General features: G+C 45.6%; 6 non-coding genes and 5 pseudogenes across 6 annotated transcripts; all 11 read left to right on the forward strand.

Annotated features, from left to right (window-relative positions):
* Positions 1 to 156: 156 nt before the first annotated feature.
* On the forward strand, positions 157 to 277 carry LOC120930130 (annotated as a pseudogene).
* Positions 278 to 1,252: 975 nt separating this feature from the next.
* Positions 1,253 to 1,373, forward strand: LOC120930105 (annotated as a pseudogene).
* Positions 1,374 to 2,339: 966 nt separating this feature from the next.
* LOC120930108 lies at positions 2,340 to 2,460 on the forward strand (annotated as a pseudogene).
* Positions 2,461 to 5,222: 2,762 nt separating this feature from the next.
* On the forward strand, positions 5,223 to 5,342 carry LOC120930100. The gene has a single exon (XR_005747616.1). It is a non-coding gene; the product is annotated as a U5 spliceosomal RNA (small nuclear RNA).
* Positions 5,343 to 6,308: 966 nt separating this feature from the next.
* LOC120930109 lies at positions 6,309 to 6,429 on the forward strand (annotated as a pseudogene).
* A 1,685-nt stretch (positions 6,430 to 8,114) lies between these two features.
* LOC120930120 lies at positions 8,115 to 8,234 on the forward strand. The gene has a single exon (XR_005747629.1). It is a non-coding gene; the product is annotated as a U5 spliceosomal RNA (small nuclear RNA).
* A 600-nt stretch (positions 8,235 to 8,834) lies between these two features.
* Positions 8,835 to 8,951, forward strand: LOC120930127. The gene has a single exon (XR_005747634.1). It is a non-coding gene; the product is annotated as a U5 spliceosomal RNA (small nuclear RNA).
* Positions 8,952 to 9,195: 244 nt separating this feature from the next.
* Positions 9,196 to 9,312, forward strand: LOC120930097. Its single transcript, XR_005747613.1, has one exon. It is a non-coding gene; the product is annotated as a U5 spliceosomal RNA (small nuclear RNA).
* A 2,063-nt stretch (positions 9,313 to 11,375) lies between these two features.
* On the forward strand, positions 11,376 to 11,495 carry LOC120930119. Its single transcript, XR_005747628.1, has one exon. It is a non-coding gene; the product is annotated as a U5 spliceosomal RNA (small nuclear RNA).
* Positions 11,496 to 12,446: 951 nt separating this feature from the next.
* LOC120930102 lies at positions 12,447 to 12,566 on the forward strand. The gene has a single exon (XR_005747618.1). It is a non-coding gene; the product is annotated as a U5 spliceosomal RNA (small nuclear RNA).
* A 1,878-nt stretch (positions 12,567 to 14,444) lies between these two features.
* On the forward strand, positions 14,445 to 14,596 carry LOC120929904 (annotated as a pseudogene).
* The last annotated feature ends 4,352 nt before the right edge of the window (positions 14,597 to 18,948 follow it).

The following is an 18,948-nucleotide window of genomic DNA, read 5'->3' on the forward strand; positions in this document are numbered from 1 at the left end:
CAGAATCACTTTCATTATTTTATCTTTATTTTTGTGTTTGGTAAAACACTGCTAGATTTTGCTGCACTGTATATTATTTGTTAAGGTGTTTATATTTTAAGGATCTATAATAGCGCGGAAGCACTTGTCACTTTAGCATCTGTGTTATGCCGGGTTAAACTTTGGTTTCTCTTTAGAATCAATAAATCTTTTGCCTTTTAGTAAAGATTTTTGTGAAGAGGACCAACCGGGCCTCATTGGTAAATAATAGCTTGAGTTCCTTTCATTTGGGAAGGCACGCAGGTGATGTTGTTGTTGGTGGCAGTGGTAAACGTGACCTAGAAAACAATTTGATGATCTTGATCTACCTGTGCATATGTTTGCCACCAATTCCATGGCCGTGTGCCTTTTATTGTTTTGATGAATCTGATTGTTATGCATGCCTGCTGATTCCTGCCCCCATGTAGCTGCACAGACATGCAAATTAGGCTGTCTTGGAGTCACCATGAGTTGAACAGCATCTGTGTTCTGCCGGGTTAAACTTTGGTTTCTCTTTTGAATCAATACATTTTTTGCCTTTTACTAAAGATTTTTGTGAAGAGGACCAACCGGGCCTCCTTGGTAAATAATAGCTTGAGTTCTTTTGATTTGGAAAGGCACGTAGATGACGTTGTTGTTGGTGGCAGTGGTAAACGTGGCCTAGAAAAGAGTTTGATGGTCTTGATCCACCTACGCATATATTTGCCACTAATTCCATGGCAGTGTGCCTTTTATTGTTTTGATGAATCTGATTGTTATGCATGCCTGCTGATTCCTGCCCCCATGTAGCTGCACAGACATGCAAATTAGGCTGTCTTGGAGTCACCATGAGTTGAACAGCATCTGTGTTCTGCCGGGTTAAACTTTGGTTTCTGTTTAGAATCAATACATTTTTTTTTTTTTTTTTTTGCCTTTTACTAAAGATTTTTTGTGAAGAGGATCAACCGGGCCTCCTTGGTAAATAATAGCTTGAGTTCCTTTGATTTGGAAAGGCAGGCAGATGATGTTGTTGTTGGTGGCAGTGGTAAACGTGGCCTAGAAAACAATTTGTTGGTCTTGATCCACCTACGCATATATTTGCCACCAATTCCATGGCCGCGTGCCTTTTATTGTTCTGATGAATCCGATTGTTATGCGTGCCTGCTGATTCACGCCCCATGTAGCTGCACAGATATGCAAATGAGGCTGTCTTGGAGTCACCATGAGTTGGACAGCATCTGTGTTCTGCCGGGTTAAACTTTGGTTTCTCTTTAGAATCAATAAATCTTTTGCCTTTTACTAAAGATTTTTGTGAAGAGGACCAACCGGGCCTCCTTGGTAAATAATAGCTTGAGTTCCTTTCATTTGGAAAGGCACGCAGGTGATGTTGTTGTTGGTGGCAGTGGTAAACGTGGCCTAGAAAACAATTTGATGGTCTTGATCCACCTAAGCATATGTTTGCCACCAATTCCATGGCCGTGTGCCGTTTATTGTTTTGATGAATCTGATTGTTATGCATGCCTGCTGATTCCTGCCCCCATGTAGCTGCACAGACATGCAAATTAGGCTGTCTTGGAGTCACCATGAGTTGAACAGCATCTGTGTTCTGCCGGGTTAAACTTTGGTTTCTCTTTTGAATCAATACATTTTTTTTGCCTTTTACTAAAGATTTTTGTGAAGAAGACCAACCGGGCCTCCTTGGTAAATAATAGCTTGAGTTCATTTGAATTGGAAAGGCACGCAGATGACGTTGTTGTTTTTGGCAGTGGTAAACGTGGCCTAGAAAACGATTTGATGGTTTTGATCCACCTACGCATATATTTGCCACCAATTCCATGGCAGTGTGCTTTTTATTGTTTTGATGAATCTGATTGTTATGCATGCCTGCTGATTCCTGCCCCCATGTAGCTGCACAGACATGCAAATTAGGCTGTCTTGGAGTCACCATGAGTTGAACAGCATCTGTGTTCTGCCGGGTTAAATTTTGGTTTCTGTTTAGAATCAATACATTTTTTTTTGCCTTTTACTACAGATTTTTGTGAAGAGGACCAACCGGGCCTCCTTGGTAAATAATAGCTTAAGTTACTTTGATTTGGAAATGCACGCAGATGACGTTGTTGTTGGTGGCAGTGGTAGACGTGGCCTAGAAAACAGTTTCATTGTTTTGATCCACCTACGCATATATTTGCCACCAATTCCATGGCCGTGTGCCTTTTATTGTTCTGATGAATCCGATTGTTATGCGTGCCTGCTTGTTCCCGCCCCATGTAGCTGCACAGATATGCAAATGAGGCTGTCTTGGAGTCACCATGAGTTGGACAGCATCTGTGTTATGCCGGGTTAAACTTTGGTTTCTCTTTAGAATCAATAAATCTTTTGCCTTTTACTAAAGATTTTTGTGAAGAGGACCAACCGGGCCTCATTGGTATATAATAGCTTGAGTTCCTTTCATTTGGGAAGGCACGCAGGTGATGTTGTTGTTGGTGGCAGTGGTAAACGTGGCCTAGAAAACAATTTGATGGTCTTGATCCACCTATGCATATGTTTGCCACCAATTCCATGGCCGTGTGCCTTTTATTGTTTTGATGAATCTGATTGTTATGCATGCCTGCTGATTCCTGCCCCCATGTAGCTGCACAGACATGCAAATTAGGCTGTCTTGGAGTCACCATGAGTTGAACAGCATCTGTGTTCTGCCGGGTTAAACTTTGGTTTCTCTTTTGAATCAATACATTTTTTGCCTTTTACTAAAGATTTTTGTGAAGAGGACCAACCGGGCCTCCTTGGTAAATAATAGCTTGAGTTCTTTTGATTTGGAAAGGCACGTAGATGACGTTGTTGTTGGTGGCAGTGGTAAACGTGGCCTAGAAAAGAGTTTGATGGTCTTGATCCACCTACGCATATATTTGCCACTAATTCCATGGCAGTGTGCCTTTTATTGTTTTGATGAATCTGATTGTTATGCATGCCTGCTGATTCCTGCCCCCATGTAGCTGCACAGACATGCAAATTAGGCTGTCTTGGAGTCACCATGAGTTGAACAGCATCTGTGTTCTGCCGGGTTAAACTTTGGTTTCTGTTTAGAATCAATAATTTTTTTTTTTTTGCCTTTTACTAAAGATTTTTGTGAAGAGGACCAACCGGGCCTCCTTGGTAAATAATAGCTTGAGTTCCTTTGATTTGGAAAGGCACGTAGATGACGTTGTTGTTGGTGGCAGTGGTAAACGTGGCCTAGAAAAGAGTTTGATGGTCTTGATCCACCTATGCATATATTTGCCACTAATTCCATGGCAGTGTGCCTTTTATTGTTTTGATGAATCTGATTGTTATGCATGCCTGCTGATTTCTGCCCCCATGTAGCTGCACAGACATGCAAATTAGGCTGTCTTGGAGTCACCATGAGTTGAACAGCATCTGTGTTCTGCCGGGTTAAACTTTGGTTTCTGTTTAGCATCAAAAATTTTTTTTTTTGCCTTTTACTAAAGATTTTTGTGAAGAGGACCAACCGGGCCTCCTTGGTAAATAATACCTTGAGTTCCTTTGATTTGGAAAGGCACGCAGATGACGTTGTTGTTGGTGGCAGTGGTAAACGTGGCCTAGAAAACAGTTTCATTGTTTTGATCCACCTACGCATATATTTGCCACCAATTCCATGGCCGTGTGCCTTTTATTGTTCTGATGAATCCGATTGTTATGCGTGCCTGCTTGTTCCCGCCCCATGTAGCTGCACAGATATGCAAATGAGGCTGTCTTGGAGTCACCATGAGTTGGACAGCATCTGTGTTATGCCGGGTTAAACTTTGGTTTCTTTTTTAGAATCAATAAATTTTTTGCCTTTTACTTAAGATTTTTGTGAAGAGGACCAACCGGGCCTCCTTGGTAAATAATAGCTTGAGTTCCTTTCATTTGGAAAGGCACGCAGGTGTTGTTGTTGGTGGCAGTGGTAAACGTGGCCTAGAAAACAATTTGTTGGTCTTGATCCACCTACGCATATATTTGCCACCAATTCCATGGCCGCGTGCCTTTTATTGTTCTGATGAATCTGATTGTTATGCATGCCTGCTGATTCCTGCCCCCATGTAGCTGCACAGACATGCAAATTAGGCTGTCTTGGAGTCACCATGAGTTGAACAGCATCTGTGTTCTGCCGGGTTAAACTTTGGTTTCTCTTTTGAATCAATATATTTTTTGCCTTTTACTAAAGATTTTTGTGAAGAGGACCAACCGTGCCTCCTTGGTAAATAATAGCTTGAGTTCCTTTGATTTGGAAAGGCACGCAGATGACGTTGTTGTTGGTGGCAGTGGTTAACGTGGCCTAGAAAACAATTTGTTGGTCTTGATCCACCTACGTATATATTTGCCACCAATTCCATGGCCGCGTGCCTTTTATTGTTCTGATGAATCCGATTGTTATGCGTGCCTGCTGATTCCCACCCCATGTAGCTGCACAGATATGCAAATGAGGCTGTCTTGGAGTCACCATGAGTTGGACAGCATCTGTGTTATGCTGGGTTAAACTTTGGTTTCTCTTTAGAATCAATAAATCTTTTGCCTTTTCTAAAGATTTTTGTGAAGAGGACCAACTGGGCCTCCTTGGTAAATAATAGCTTGAGTTCCTTTCATTTGGAAAGGCACGCAGCTGTTGTTGGTGGCAGTGGTAAACGTGGCATAGAAAACAATTTGATGGTGTTGATCCACCTACGCATATGTTTGCCACCAATTCCATGGCCGTGTGTCTTTTATTGTTTTGATGAATCTGATTGTTATGCATGCCTGCTGATTCCTGCCCCCATGTAGCTGCACAGACATGCAAATAAGGCTGTCTTGGAGTCATCATGAGTTGAACAGCATCTGTGTTCTGCTGGGTTAAACTTTGTTTTTTTCTTTGGAATCAATACATTTTTTTTTCCTTTTACTAAAGATTTTTGTGAAGAGGACCAAATGGGCCTCCTTGGTAAATAATAGCTTGAGTTCCTTTGATTTGGAAAGGCACGCAGATGACGTTGGTGGCAGTGGTAAACGTGGCCTAGAAAACAATTTGTTGGTCTTGATCCACCTACGCATATATTTGCCACCAATTCCATGGCTGCGTGCCTTTTATTGTTCTGATGAATCCGATTGTTATGCATGCCTGCTGATTCCCTCCCCATGTAGCTGCACAGATATGCAAATGAGGCTGTCTTGGAGTCACCATGAGTTTGACAGCATCTGTGTTATGCCGGGTTAAACTTTGGTTTCTCTTTAGAATCAATAAATCTTTTGCCTTTTACTAAAGATTTTTGTGAAGAGGACCAACCGGGCCTCCTTGGTAAATAATAGCTGGAGTTCTTTTATTTGGAAAGGCACGCAGGTGATGTTGTTGTTGGTGGCAGTGGTAAATGTGGCCTAGAAAACAATTTGATGGTCTTGATCTACCTACGCATATGTTTGCCACCAATTCCATGGCCATGTGCCTTTTATTGTTTTGATGAATCTGATTGTTATGCATGCCTGCTGATTCCTGCCCCCATGTAGCTGCACAGACATGCAAATTAGGCTGTCTTGGAGTCACCATGAGTTGAACAGCATCTGTGTTCTGCCGGGTTAAACTTTGGTTTCTCTTTTGAATCAATACATTTTTTTTGCCTTTTACTAAAGATTTTTGTGAAGAAGACCAACCGGGCCTCCTTGGTAAATAATAGCTTGAGTTCATTTGAATTGGAAAGGCACGCAGATGACGTTGTTGTTTTTGGCAGTGGTAAACGTGGCCTAGAAAACGATTTGATGGTTTTGATCCACCTACGCATATATTTGCCACCAATTCCATGGCAGTGTGCCTTTTATTGTTTTGATGAATCTGATTGTTATGCATGCCTGCTGATTCCTGCCCCCATGTAGCTGCACAGACATGCAAATTAGGCTGTCTTGGAGTCACCATGAGTTGAACAGCATCTGTGTTCTGCCGGGTTAAATTTTGGTTTCTGTTTAGAATCAATACATTTTTTTTTGCCTTTTACTACAGATTTTTGTGAAGAGGACCAACCGGGCCTCCTTGGTAAATAATAGCTTAAGTTACTTTGATTTGGAAATGCACGCAGATGACGTTGTTGTTGGTGGCAGTGGTAGACGTGGCCTAGAAAACAGTTTCATTGTTTTGATCCACCTACGCATATATTTGCCACCAATTCCATGGCCGTGTGCCTTTTATTGTTCTGATGAATCCGATTGTTATGCATGCCTGCTTGTTCCCGCCCCATGTAGCTGCACAGATATGCAAATGAGGCTGTCTTGGAGTCACCATGAGTTGGACAGCATCTGTGTTATGCCGGGTTAAACTTTGGTTTCTCTTTAGAATCAATAAATCTTTTGCCTTTTACTAAAGATTTTTGTGAAGAGGACCAACCGGGCCTCATTGGTATATAATAGCTTGAGTTCCTTTCATTTGGGAAGGCACGCAGGTGATGTTGTTGTTGGTGGCAGTGGTAAACGTGGCCTAGAAAACAATTTGATGGTCTTGATCCACCTATGCATATGTTTGCCACCAATTCCATGGCCGTGTGCCTTTTATTGTTTTGATGAATCTGATTGTTATGCATGCCTGCTGATTCCTGCCCCCATGTAGCTGCACAGACATGCAAATTAGGCTGTCTTGGAGTCACCATGAGTTGGACAGCATCTGTGTTATGCCGGGTTAAACTTTGTTTTTTCTTTAGAATCAATTAATCTTTTGCTTTTTACTAAAGATTTTTGTGAAGAGGACCAAACGGCCCTCCTTGGTAAATAATAGCTTGAGTTCCTTTCATTTGGAAAGGCACGCAGGTGATGTTGTTGTTGGTGGCAGTGGTAAACGTGACCTAGAAAACAATTTGATGGTCTTGATCTACCTATGCATATGTTTGCCACCAATTCCATGGCCGTGTGCCTTTTATTGTTTTGATTAATCTGATTGTTATGCATGCCTGCTGATTCCTGCCCCCATGTAGCTGCACAGACATGCAAATTAGGCTGTCTTGGAGTCACCATGAGTTGAACAGCATCTGTGTTCTGCCGGGTTAAACTTTGGTTTCTCTTTTGAATCAATACATTTTTTGCCTTTTACTAAAGATTTTTGTGAAGAGGACCAACCGGGCCTCCTTGGTAAATAATAGCTTGAGTTCTTTTGATTTGGAAAGGCACGTAGATGACGTTGTTGTTGGTGGCAGTGGTAAACGTGGCCTAGAAAAGAGTTTGATGGTCTTGATCCACCTACGCATATATTTGCCACTAATTCCATGTCAGTGTGCCTTTTATTGTTTTGATGAATCTGATTGTTATGCATGCCTGCTGATTCCTGCCCCCATGTAGCTGCACAGACATGCAAATTAGGCTGTCTTGGAGTCACCATGAGTTGAACAGCATCTGTGTTCTGCCGGGTTAAACTTTGGTTTCTGTTTAGAATCAATACATTTTTTTTTTTGCCTTTTACTAAAGATTTTTGTAAAGAGGACCAACCGGGCCTCCTTGGTAAACAATAGCTTGAGTTCGTTTGATTTGGAAAGGCAGGCAGATGACGTTGTTGTTGGTGGCAGTGGTAAACGTGGCCTAGAAAACAATTTGTTGGTCTTGATTCACCTACGCATATATTTGCCACTAATTCCATGTCAGTGTGCCTTTTATTGTTTTGATGAATCTGATTGTTATGCATGCCTGCTGATTCCTGCCCCCATGTAGCTGCACAGACATGCAAATTAGGCTGTCTTAGAGTCACCATGAGTTGAACAGCATCTGTGTTCTGCAGGGTTAAATTTTGGTTTCTGTTTAGAATCAATACATTTTATTTTGCCTTTTACTAAAGATTTTTGTGAAGAGGACCAACCGGGCCTCCTTGGTAAATAATAGCTTGAGTTCCTTTGATTTGGTAAGGCACGCAGATGATGTTGGTGGCAGTGGTAAACGTGGCCTAGGAAACAATTTGTTGGTCTTGATCCACCTACGCATATATTTGCCACCAATTCCATGGCCGCGTGCCTTTTATTGTTCTGATGAATCCGACTGTTATGCGTGCCTGGTGATTCTCGCCCCATGTAGCTGCACAGATATGCAAATGAGGCTGTCTTGGAGTCACCATGAGTTGGACAGCATCTGTGTTATGCCGGGTTAAACTTTGGTTTCTCTTTAGAATCAATTAATCTTTTGCCTTTTACTAAAGATTTTTGTGAAGAGGACCAACCGGGCCTCTTTGGTAAATAATAGCTTGAGTTCTTTTCATTTGGAAAGGCACGCAGGTGATGTTGTTGTTGGTGGCAGTGGTAAACATGGCCTAGAAAACAATTTGATGGTCTTGATCCACCTACGCATATGTTTGCCACCAATTCCATGGCCATGTGCCTTTTAATGTTTTGATGAATCTGATTGTTATGCATGCCTGCTGATTCCTGCCCCCATGTAGCCGCACAGACATGCAAATTAGGCTGTCTTGGAGTCACCATGAGTTGAACAGCATCTGTGTTCTGCCGGGTTAAACTTTGGTTTCTCTTTGAATCAATACATTTTTGCCTTTTACTAAAGATTTTTGTGAAGAGGACCAACCGGGCCTCCTTGGTAAATAATAGCTTGAGTTCCTTTGATTTGGAAAGGCACGCAGATGATGTTGTTGTTGGTGGCAGTGGTAAACGTGGCCTAGAAAATGATTTGATGGTTTTGATCCACCTACGCATATATTTGCCACCAATTCCATGGCAGTGTGCCTTTTATTGTTTTGATGAATCTGATTGTTAGGCATGCCTGCTGATTCCTGCCCCCATGTAGCTGCAGAGACATGCAAATTAGGCTGTCTTGGAGTCACCATGAGTTGAACAGTGTCTGTGTTCTGCCGGGTTATGCTCTGGTTTCTTTTTACAATGAATAAATCTTTTGCTTTTTACTAAGGATTTTTGTGGGTAGGAACAGCTGGGCCTCCTTGTCAAAAAATAGTTTGAGTTCCTTTGATTTGGAAAGGCGCGCAGACAATTTTAATGTTGGTGGTGGTGGTAAATGTGGCATAGAAAACAATTTGATGGTCTTGATCCACCTACGCATATATTTGCCACCATTTTCATGGCTGTGTGCCTTATATTGTTTTGATGAAGCCGATTATTACGCGTGACTGCTGATTCCTGCCCCCATGCAGTTGCACAGATATGTAAATTAGGGTGTCTTGCAGTCACCATGAGTTTAACAGTGTCTGTGTTCTGCCGGGTTATGCTCTGGTTTCTTTTTGGAATGAATAAATCTTTTGCCTTTTACTAAAGATTTTTGTGGGGAGGAACAACTGGGTCTCCTTGTAGAAAAATAGCTTGAGTTCCTTTGATTTGGAAAGGCGCGCATACATTTTTAATGTTGGTGGTGGTGGTAAATGTGGCCTAGAAAACGATTTGATGGTTTTGATCCACCTACGCATATATTTGCCACCTTTTCCATGGCCGTGTGCCTTTTATTGTTCTGTTGAATCCGATTGTTATGCGTGCTTGCTTGTTCCTGCCCCATGTAGCTGCACAGATATGCAAATGAGGCTGTCTTGGAGTCACCATGAGTTGGACAGCATCTGTGTTATGCCGGGTTAAACTTTGGTTTCTCTTTAGAATCAATACTTTTTTTTTTTTTTTGCCTTCTACTAAAGATTTTTGTGAAGAGGACCAACCGGGCCTCCTTGGTAAATAATAGCTTGAGTTCCTTTCATTTGGAAAGGCACGCAGGTGATGTTGTTGTTGGTGGCAGTGGTAAACGTGGCCTAGAAAACAATTTGATGGTCTTGATCCACCTATGCATATGTTTGCCACCAATTCCATGGCCGTGTGCCTTTTATTGTTTTGATGAATCTGATTGTTATGCATGCCTGCTGATTCCTGCCCCCATGTAGCTGCACGGACATGCAAATTTGGCTGTCTTGGAGTCACCATGAGTTGAACAGCATCTGTGTTCTGCCGGGTTAAACTTTGGTTTCTGTTTAGAATCAATAATTTATTTATTTTTTGCCTTTTACTAAAGATTTTTATGAAGAGGACCAACCGGGCCTCCTTGGTAAATAATAGCTTGAGTTCCTTTGATTTGGAAAGGCACGTAGATGATGTTGTTGTTGGTGGCAGTGGTAAACGTGGCCTAGAAAAGAGTTTGATGGTCTTGATCCACCTACGCATATATTTGCCACTAATTCCATGGCAGTGTGCCTTTTATTGTTTTGATGAATCTGATTGTTATGCATGCCTGCTGATTCCTGCCCCCATGTAGCTGCACAGACATGCAAATTAGGCTGTCTTGGAGTCACCATGAGTTGAACAGCATCTGTGTTCTGCCGGGTTAAACTTTGGTTTCTGTTTAGAATCCAAAAATTTTTTTTTTTTGCCTTTTACTAAAGATTTTTGTGAAGAGGACCAACCGGGCCTCCTTGGTAAATAATAGCTTGAGTTCCTTTGATTTGGAAAGGCACGCAGATGACGTTGTTGTTGGTGGCAGTGGTAAACGTGGCCTAGAAAACAATTTGTTGGTCTTGATCCACCTACGCATATATTTGCCACCAATTCCATGGCTGCGTGCCTTTTATTGTTCTGATGAATCCGATTGTTATGCGTGCCTGCTGATTCCCGCCCCATGTAGCTGCACAGATATGCAAATGAGGCTGTCTTGGAGTCACCATGAGTTGGACAGCATCTGTGTTATGCCGGGTTAAACTTTGGTTTCTCTTTAGAATCAATAAATTTTTTGCCTTTTACTTAAGATTTTTGTGAAGAGGACCAACCGGCCTCCTTGGTAAATAATAGCTTGAGTTCCTTTCATTTGGAAAGGCACGCAGGTGTTGTTGTTGGTGGCAGTGGTAAACGTGGCCTAGAAAACAATTTGTTGGTCTTGATCCACCTACGCATATATTTGCCACCAATTCCATGGCAGCGTGCCTTTTATTGTTCTGATGAATCCGATTGTTATGCGTGCCTGCTGATTCCCGCCCCATGTAGCTGCACAGATATGCAAATGAGGCTGTCTTGGAGTCACCATGAGTTGGACAGCATCTGTGTTATGCCGGGTTAAACTTTGGTTTCACTTTAGAATCAATTAATTTTTTGCCTTTTACTAAAGATTTTTGTGACGAGGACCAAACGGCCCTCCTTGGTAAATAATAGCTTGAGTTCCTTTCATTTGGAAAGGCACGCAGGTGATGTTGTTGTTGGTGGCAGTGGTAAACGTGGCCTAGAAAACAATTTGATGGTCTTGATCCACCTATGCATATGTTTGCCACCAATTCCATGGCCGTGTGCCTTTTATTGTTTTGATGAATCTGATTGTTATGCATGCCTGCTGATTCCTGCCCCCATGTAGCTGCACAGACATGCAAATTAGGCTGTCTTGGAGTCACCATGAGTTGAACAGCATCTGTGTTCTGCCGGGTTAAACTTTGGTTTCTCTTTAGAATGAATAAATCTTTTGACTTTTACTAAAGATTTATGTGAAGAGGACCAACCGGGCCTCCTTGGCAAATAATAGCTTGAGTTCTTTTGATTTGTAAAGGCACGTAGATGACGTTGTTGTTAGTGGCAGTGGTAAACGTGGCCTAGAAAAGAGTTTGATGGTCTTGATCTACCTACGCATATATTTGCCACTAATTCCATGGCAGTGTGCCTTTTATTGTTTTGATGAATCTGATTGTTATGCATGCCTGCTGATTCCCGCCCCATGTAGCTGCACAGATATGCAAATGAGGCTGTCTTGGAGTCACCATGAGTTGGACAGCATCTGTGTTATGCCGGGTTAAACTTTGGTTTCTCTTTAGAATCAATAAATCTTTTGCCTTTTCTAAAGATTTTTGTGAAGAGGACCAACTGGGCCTCCTTGGTAAATAATAGCTTGAGTTCCTTTCGTTTGGAAAGGCACGCAGTTGTTGTTGGTGGCAGTGGTAAACGTGGCATAGAAAACAATTTGATGGTCTTGATCCACCTATGCATATGTTTGCCACCAATTCCATGGCCGTGTGTCTTTTATTGTTTTGATGAATCTGATTGTTATGCATGCCTGCTGATTCCTGCCCCCATGTAGCTGCACAGACATGCAAATAAGGCTGTCTTGGAGTCATCATGAGTTGAACAGCATCTGTGTTCTGCTGGGTTAAACTTTGTTTTTTTCTTTGGAATCAATACATTTTTTTTGCCTTTTACTAAAGATTTTTGTGAAGAGGACCAAATGGGCCTCCTTGGTAAATAATAGCTTGAGTTCCTTTGATTTGGAAAGGCACGCAGATGACGTTGGTGGCAGTGGTAAACGTGGCCTAGAAAACAATTTGTTGGTCTTGATCCACCTACGCATATATTTGCCACCAATTCCATGGCCGCGTGCCTTTTATTGTTCTGATGAATCCGATTGTTATGCATGCCTGCTGATTCCCGCCCCATGTAGCTGCACAGATATGCAAATGAGGCTGTCTTGGAGTCACCATGAGTTGGACAGCATCTGTGTTATGCCGGGTTAAACTTTGGTTTCTCTTTAGAATCAATAAATCTTTTGCCTTTTACTAAAGATTTTTGTGAAGAGGACCAACCGGGCCTCCTTGGTAAATAATAGCTTGAGTTCTTTTATTTGGAAAGGCACGCAGGTGATGTTGTTGTTGGTGGCAGTGGTAAACGTGGCCTAGAAAACAATTTGATGGTCTTGATCTACCTACGCATATGTTTGCCACCAATTCCATGGCCGCGTGCCTTTTATTGTTCTGATGAATCCGATTGTTATGCGTGCCTGCTGATTCCCGCCCCATGTAGCTGCACAGATTTGCAAATGAGGCTGTCTTGGAGTCACCATGAGTTGGACAGCATCTGTGTTATGCCGGGTTAAACTTTGGTTTCTCTTTAGAATCAATAAATCTTTTGCCTTTTACTTAATATTTTTGCGAAGAGGACCAACCGGGCCTCCTTGGTAAATAATAGCTTGAGTTCCTTTCATTTGGAAAGGCACGCAGGTGTTGTTGTTGGTGGCAGTGGTAAACGTGGCCTAGAAAACAATTTGTTGGTCTTGATCCACCTACGCATATATTTGCCACCAATTCCATGGCCGCGTGCCTTTTATTGTTCTGATGAATCCGATTGTTATGCGTGCCTGCTGATTCCCGCCCCATGTAGCTGCACAGATATGCAAATGAGGCTGTCTTGGAGTCACCATGAGTTGGACAGCATCTGTGTTATGCCGGGTTAAACTTTGGTTTCACTTTAGAATCAATTAATTTTTTGCCTTTTACTAAAGATTTTTGTGAAGAGGACCAACCGGGCCTCCTTGGCAAATAATAGCTTGAGTTATTTTATTTGGAAAGGCACGCAGGTGATGTTGTTGTTGGTGGCAGTGGTAAACGTGGCCTAGAAAACAATTTGATGATCTTGATCTACCTACGCATATGTTTGCCACCAATTCCATGGCCATGTGCCTTTTATTGTTTTGATGAATCTGATTGTTATGCATGCCTGCTGATTCCTGCCCCCATGTAGCTGCACAGACATGCAAATTAGGCTGTCTTGGAGTCACCATGAGTTGAACAGCATCTGTGTTCTGCCGGGTTAAACTTTGGTTTCTCTTTTTAATCAATACATTTTTTGCCTTTTACTAAAGATTTTTGTGAAGAGGACCAACCGGGCCTCCTTGGAAAATAATAGCTTGAGTTCCTTTGATTTGGAAAGGCACGCAGATGATGATGATGTTGTTGTTGGTGGCAGGGGTAAACGTGGCCTAGAAAATGATTTGATGGTTTTGATCCACCTACGCATATATTTGCCACCAATTCCATGGCAGTGTGACTTTTATTGTTTTGATGAATCTGATTGTTATGCATGCCTGCTGATTCCTGCCCCCATGTAGCTGCACAGACATGCAAATTAGGCTGTCTTGGAGTCACCATGAGTTGGACAGCATCTGTGTTCTGCCGGGTTAAACTTTGTTTTTTCTTTAGGATCAATTAATCTTTTGCCTTTTACTAAAGATTTTTGTGAAGAGTACCAACTGGGCCTCCTTGTTAAATAATAGCTTGAGTTCTTTTATTTGGAAAGGCACGCAGGTGATGTTGTTGTTGGTGGCAGTGGTAAACGTGGCCTAGAAAACAATTTGATGGTCTTGATCTACCTATGCATATGTTTGCCACCAATTCCATGGCCATGTGCCTTTTATTGTTTTGATGAATCCGATTGTTATGCATGCCTGCTGATTCCTGCCCCCATGTAGCTGCACAGACATGCAAATTAGGCTGTCTTGGAGTCACCATGAGTTGAACAGCATCTGTGTTCTGCCGGGTTAAACTTTTGTGAAGAGAACCAACTGGGCCTCCTTGGTAAAAAGTAGCTTGAGTTCCTTTGATTTGGAAAGGCATGCAGATGATGTTGTTGTTGTTGGTGGTGGTGGCAGTGGTAAACATAACTGGGCACAGTGGCTGCAATTGATTTTTTTTAAGTTTGTTTGCTTCCCCCCTACAATTTTGAGCACCAGCCGCCACTGGCAGGGGAGACACCATGATCATGAAGGTGGTTCTCCCAGGGCGAGGCTCGGCTATTGCACACTCTAGGCCGTGCTGATCGTGGTTGTCTTCCCTGCCGCTTCTCGGCCTTTTGGCTAGGACTGGGTGTGGTATCTGTCCTCATCAGTTGTCAGCGGAGCGCTGAAGCACCTCCTACATGGGGAGGGTGGATGCAATCCAATGACGTCATTGCACCTGGAAGGATGGTTTCAGCAGGGACTACGCTGTGCTGCCCGACAGAATACTGGGGGCCGGCCCATGGTTGAGTCTGAGCCATCTGGAAGGGTGCTCCTGGTGAGGATGGGTGCTGTGCTTGGTCTTGGTTTTTTTGCCGAGTTCTAGTCTGGCCTTCTGGCTGGCTGGTGTAAGTGCTATCTCTGTCAGCGATCTGGTAGGAGGAGCTGGTAATGCCCTGGGATATGACGGGGCAGGACCGTGCAAATCCGCTGGGTTGGCTGGCAGGGGTGGAGGGCTGCACTGGCCGGTCGGGGGGTCGGATATGGAACGAAAAGCCTATGGTGCATGTGCCCCTGGAGTGGCAGTCCAGGGGTATCTGAAGATCACTGTGTGTGAGGGACACATTGATTGAAGGATACCACGGTCACTGCACCAGATACACGCTTTTTTTAGCACCTGCCTCCTGGGCCGGGCCTTTTGGCTAGGACTGGAGGAATTTTTTATTCCTGGCCGGAGGGCCTGGTCATTGTTTCACCACAATGGCCACTTCTTTCACTCTCCTCTCCACTATCCCTTCCCCCACTTTATTTTATTTAAGCCTGTGTTTGTCACTTTTTTGTCTTTTTTTTGTTGTGCACGTTTTGTCACTGTGTGATTAGTAGGGTGCGGGTCCTCGGGCCAGCCCTGAACGTCTTGGGAGTGGGTGGACATGGCCTTCTGGCTTAGTTCGCCTGCTCTCATGGGGTCTCCCTTCGGGGGAGCCCCACCTAGTACTGGGAGGGTTCTGTTTCGGCAGTCCCTCCAAGGAAGTTGGGTCCGTGTCGGCTTCGGTTGCTCGGACCACAGTACCTCAGTCCCCGTCTGGAGCCTAACGCCCCGGGGGATCAGGGTTCTGGGTCCCTCTTCACAGGAGGACCACTTGACGTTGCACCCGTCTGCATGTTTTTGTGAACACTCTTTATGTGTGTGCACATTTTTTCTGCACCGGGTGGAGTTTTTTGGGTGTGTTCACACGCCATAGGCTTTTCAAAAAAAAAAAAAAAACAGCCGCCACTGGATAGATTCATGGTGTCTTTAAAGAGGAATTTAACTCAAATTCAGGTAGAGGGCAAATAAATAGTCACCAGTATTGTCTCTCACTGCAGCTAGTCTTTCCACAGTCTTGACTTACCATCAGGGGCGTAACTAGAAATCACAGGGCCCCATAGCAAAATGTTGTATGGGGCCCCCCAGAGCTGCCCTAGTGTCAATGCAGCGTGACCGGTTCCCCATACAGCGTGACCTGTGCCCCATGCAGCGTGACCTGTGCCCCATGCAGCGTGACCTGTGCCCCATACAGCGTTGCCCAATACAGCCTGGCCTGCCTGTGCCCAATACAGACTGGCCCCCCCCATCAGACCCCACTCCACCACAGATCCATCCCCATTACAGACCCCACTCCACCACAGATCCATCCCCATTACAGACCCCACTCCACCACAGATCCATCCCCATTACAGACCCCACTCCACCACAGATCCATCCCCATTACAGACCCCACTCCACCACAGATCCATCCCCATTACAGACCCCACTCCACCACAGATCCATCCCCATTACAGACCCCACTCCACCACAGATCCATCCCCATTACAGACCCCCACTCCACCACAGATCCATCCCCATTACAGACCCCACTCCACCACAGACCCCCACTCCACCACAGATCCATTACAGACCCCACTCCATCACAGATCCATCCCCATTACAGACCCCACTCCACCACAGATCCATTACAGACCCCACTCCACCACAGATCCATCCCCATTACAGACCCCACTCCACCACAGATCCATCCCCATTACAGACCCCACTCCATCACAGATCCATCCCCATTACAGACCCCACTCCACCACAGATCCATCCCCATTACAGACCCCACTCCATCACAGATTTCCCCCCCCCTCATCACAGATCCGCCCCCATTACAGACCCCACTTCACCACAGATCCCCCCTATCAGACCCCACTCCATCACAGATCCATCCCCATTACAGACCCCCACTCCACCACAGATCCATCCCCATTAAGACCCCACTCCACCACAGACCCCCACTCCACCACAGATCCATCCCCATTACAGACCCCACTCCACCACAGACCCCCACTCCACCACAGACCCCCCCCCCATCAGACCCCACTCCATCACAGACCCCCACTCCATCACAGATCCATCCCCATTACAGACCCCCACTCCACCACAGATCCATCCCCATTAAGACCCCACTCCACCACAGACCCCCACTCCACCACAGATCCATCCCCATTACAGACCCCACTCCACCACAGACCCCCACTCCACCACAGACCCCCCCCCCATCAGACCCCACTCCATCACAGACCCCCACTCCATCACAGATCCATCCCCATTACAGACCCCACTCCACCACAGATCCATCCCCATTACAGACCCCACTCCACCACAGATCCATCCCCATTACAGACCCCACTCCACCACAGATCCATCCCCATTACAGACCCCACTCCACCACAGATCCATCCCCATTACAGACCCCACTCCACCACAGATCCATCCCCATTACAGACCCCACTCCACCACAGATCCATCCCCATTACAGACCCCACTCCACCACAGATCCATCCCCATTACAGACCCCACTCCACCACAGATCCATCCCCATTACAGACCCCCACTCCACCACAGATCCATCCCCATTACAGACCCCACTCCACCACAGACCCCCACTCCACCACAGATCCATTACAGACCCCACTCCATCACAGATCCATCCCCATTACAGACCCCACTCCACCACAGATCCATTACAGACCCCACTCCACCACAGATCCATCCCCATTACAGACCCCACTCCACCACAGATCCATCCCCATTACAGACCCCACTCCATCACAGATCCATCCCCATTACAGACCCCACTCCACCACAGATCCATCCCCATTACAGACCCCACTCCATCACAGATTCCCCCCCCCCCTCATCACAGATCCGCCCCCATTACAGACCCCACTTCACCACAGATCCATCCCCATTACAGACCCCCACTCCACCACAGATCCATCCCCATTAAGACCCCACTCCACCACAGATCCATCCCCATTACAGACCCCACTCCATCACAGATCCATCCCCATTACAGACCCCACTCCACCACAGATCCATCCCCATTACAGACCCCACTCCACCACAGATCCATCCCCATTACAGACCCCACTCCACCACAGATCCATCCCCATTACAGACCCCACTCCACCACAGATCCATCCCCATTACAGACCCCACTCCACCACAGATCCCCCCCCCCATCACAGATCCGCCCCATTACAGACCCCACTCCACCACAGATCCATCCCCATTACAGACCCCACTCCACCACAGATCCATCCCCATTACAGACCCCACTCCACCACAGATTCCCCCCATCAGAGCCCACTCCATCACAGACCCCCACTCCACCACAGATCCCCCCCCCATCAGACACTACTCCATCACAGATCCACCCCCATTACGGACCCCACTCGACCACAGATCCCCCCATAAGACCCCACTCCATCAAATATCCACCCCATTACAGACCCCGCTTTACCACAGCTCCCTCCCATCAGACCCCCCTTCACCACAGATCTTCCCCATCAGACCCCCCTTCACCACAGATCTTCCCCATTAGACCCCACTCCATTACAGATCCCCCTATCAGACCCCACTCCATCTCAGACATCCCCCCCCATTACAGACTCCATCCATCACAGTCCTTTGCGGAGTCAGCCTGTCCCTTTCATTAACGTAGCATTCCCCCCCTTCCTCCCCCTCTCCACACTGTCCTACCTTATTCACAGCCAGGAAGCACCGCATGGCAGGTCCAGACAAAGGGCGTGACTTTTCAAGTTAAAGGTTGCTGGGACTGCCCCATTGTCTCTAGCAACCAATCACCTGCTTTGTAACTTGACAAGTCACAAACTTTGCCCGGACCTGTAGCGCTGATAGGCAGGCTTGTGTGAAGCTATGAATAAGGTGTGGGGAGGGGGAGGAAGGGGGGAGTGATGCGATTATGTAAACAGGAGACCGGCCGCCGGCGTGACGTCACACGCAGGGGAATGAACCAACTCTCCTCCATGATGGGGGGGGGGGCGCGAGGAAAAGCACAGGACACTGAGGACAGAGGAAAGGGAGCCAGGAGCGCACTCGGCAGCCAGTGAGTCGGCGCCGGCGGCCTGCATGCCGGCGATGCTCTTATCCTTACCGGGCCCCCCTGATCCTCACTCAGCTGCGGGCCCCATAGCGCCCGC

The sequence above is a fragment of the Rana temporaria genome, chromosome 2 (assembly GCF_905171775.1).
Source record: "Rana temporaria chromosome 2, aRanTem1.1, whole genome shotgun sequence".
Lineage (NCBI taxonomy): Eukaryota > Metazoa > Chordata > Amphibia > Anura > Ranidae > Rana > Rana temporaria.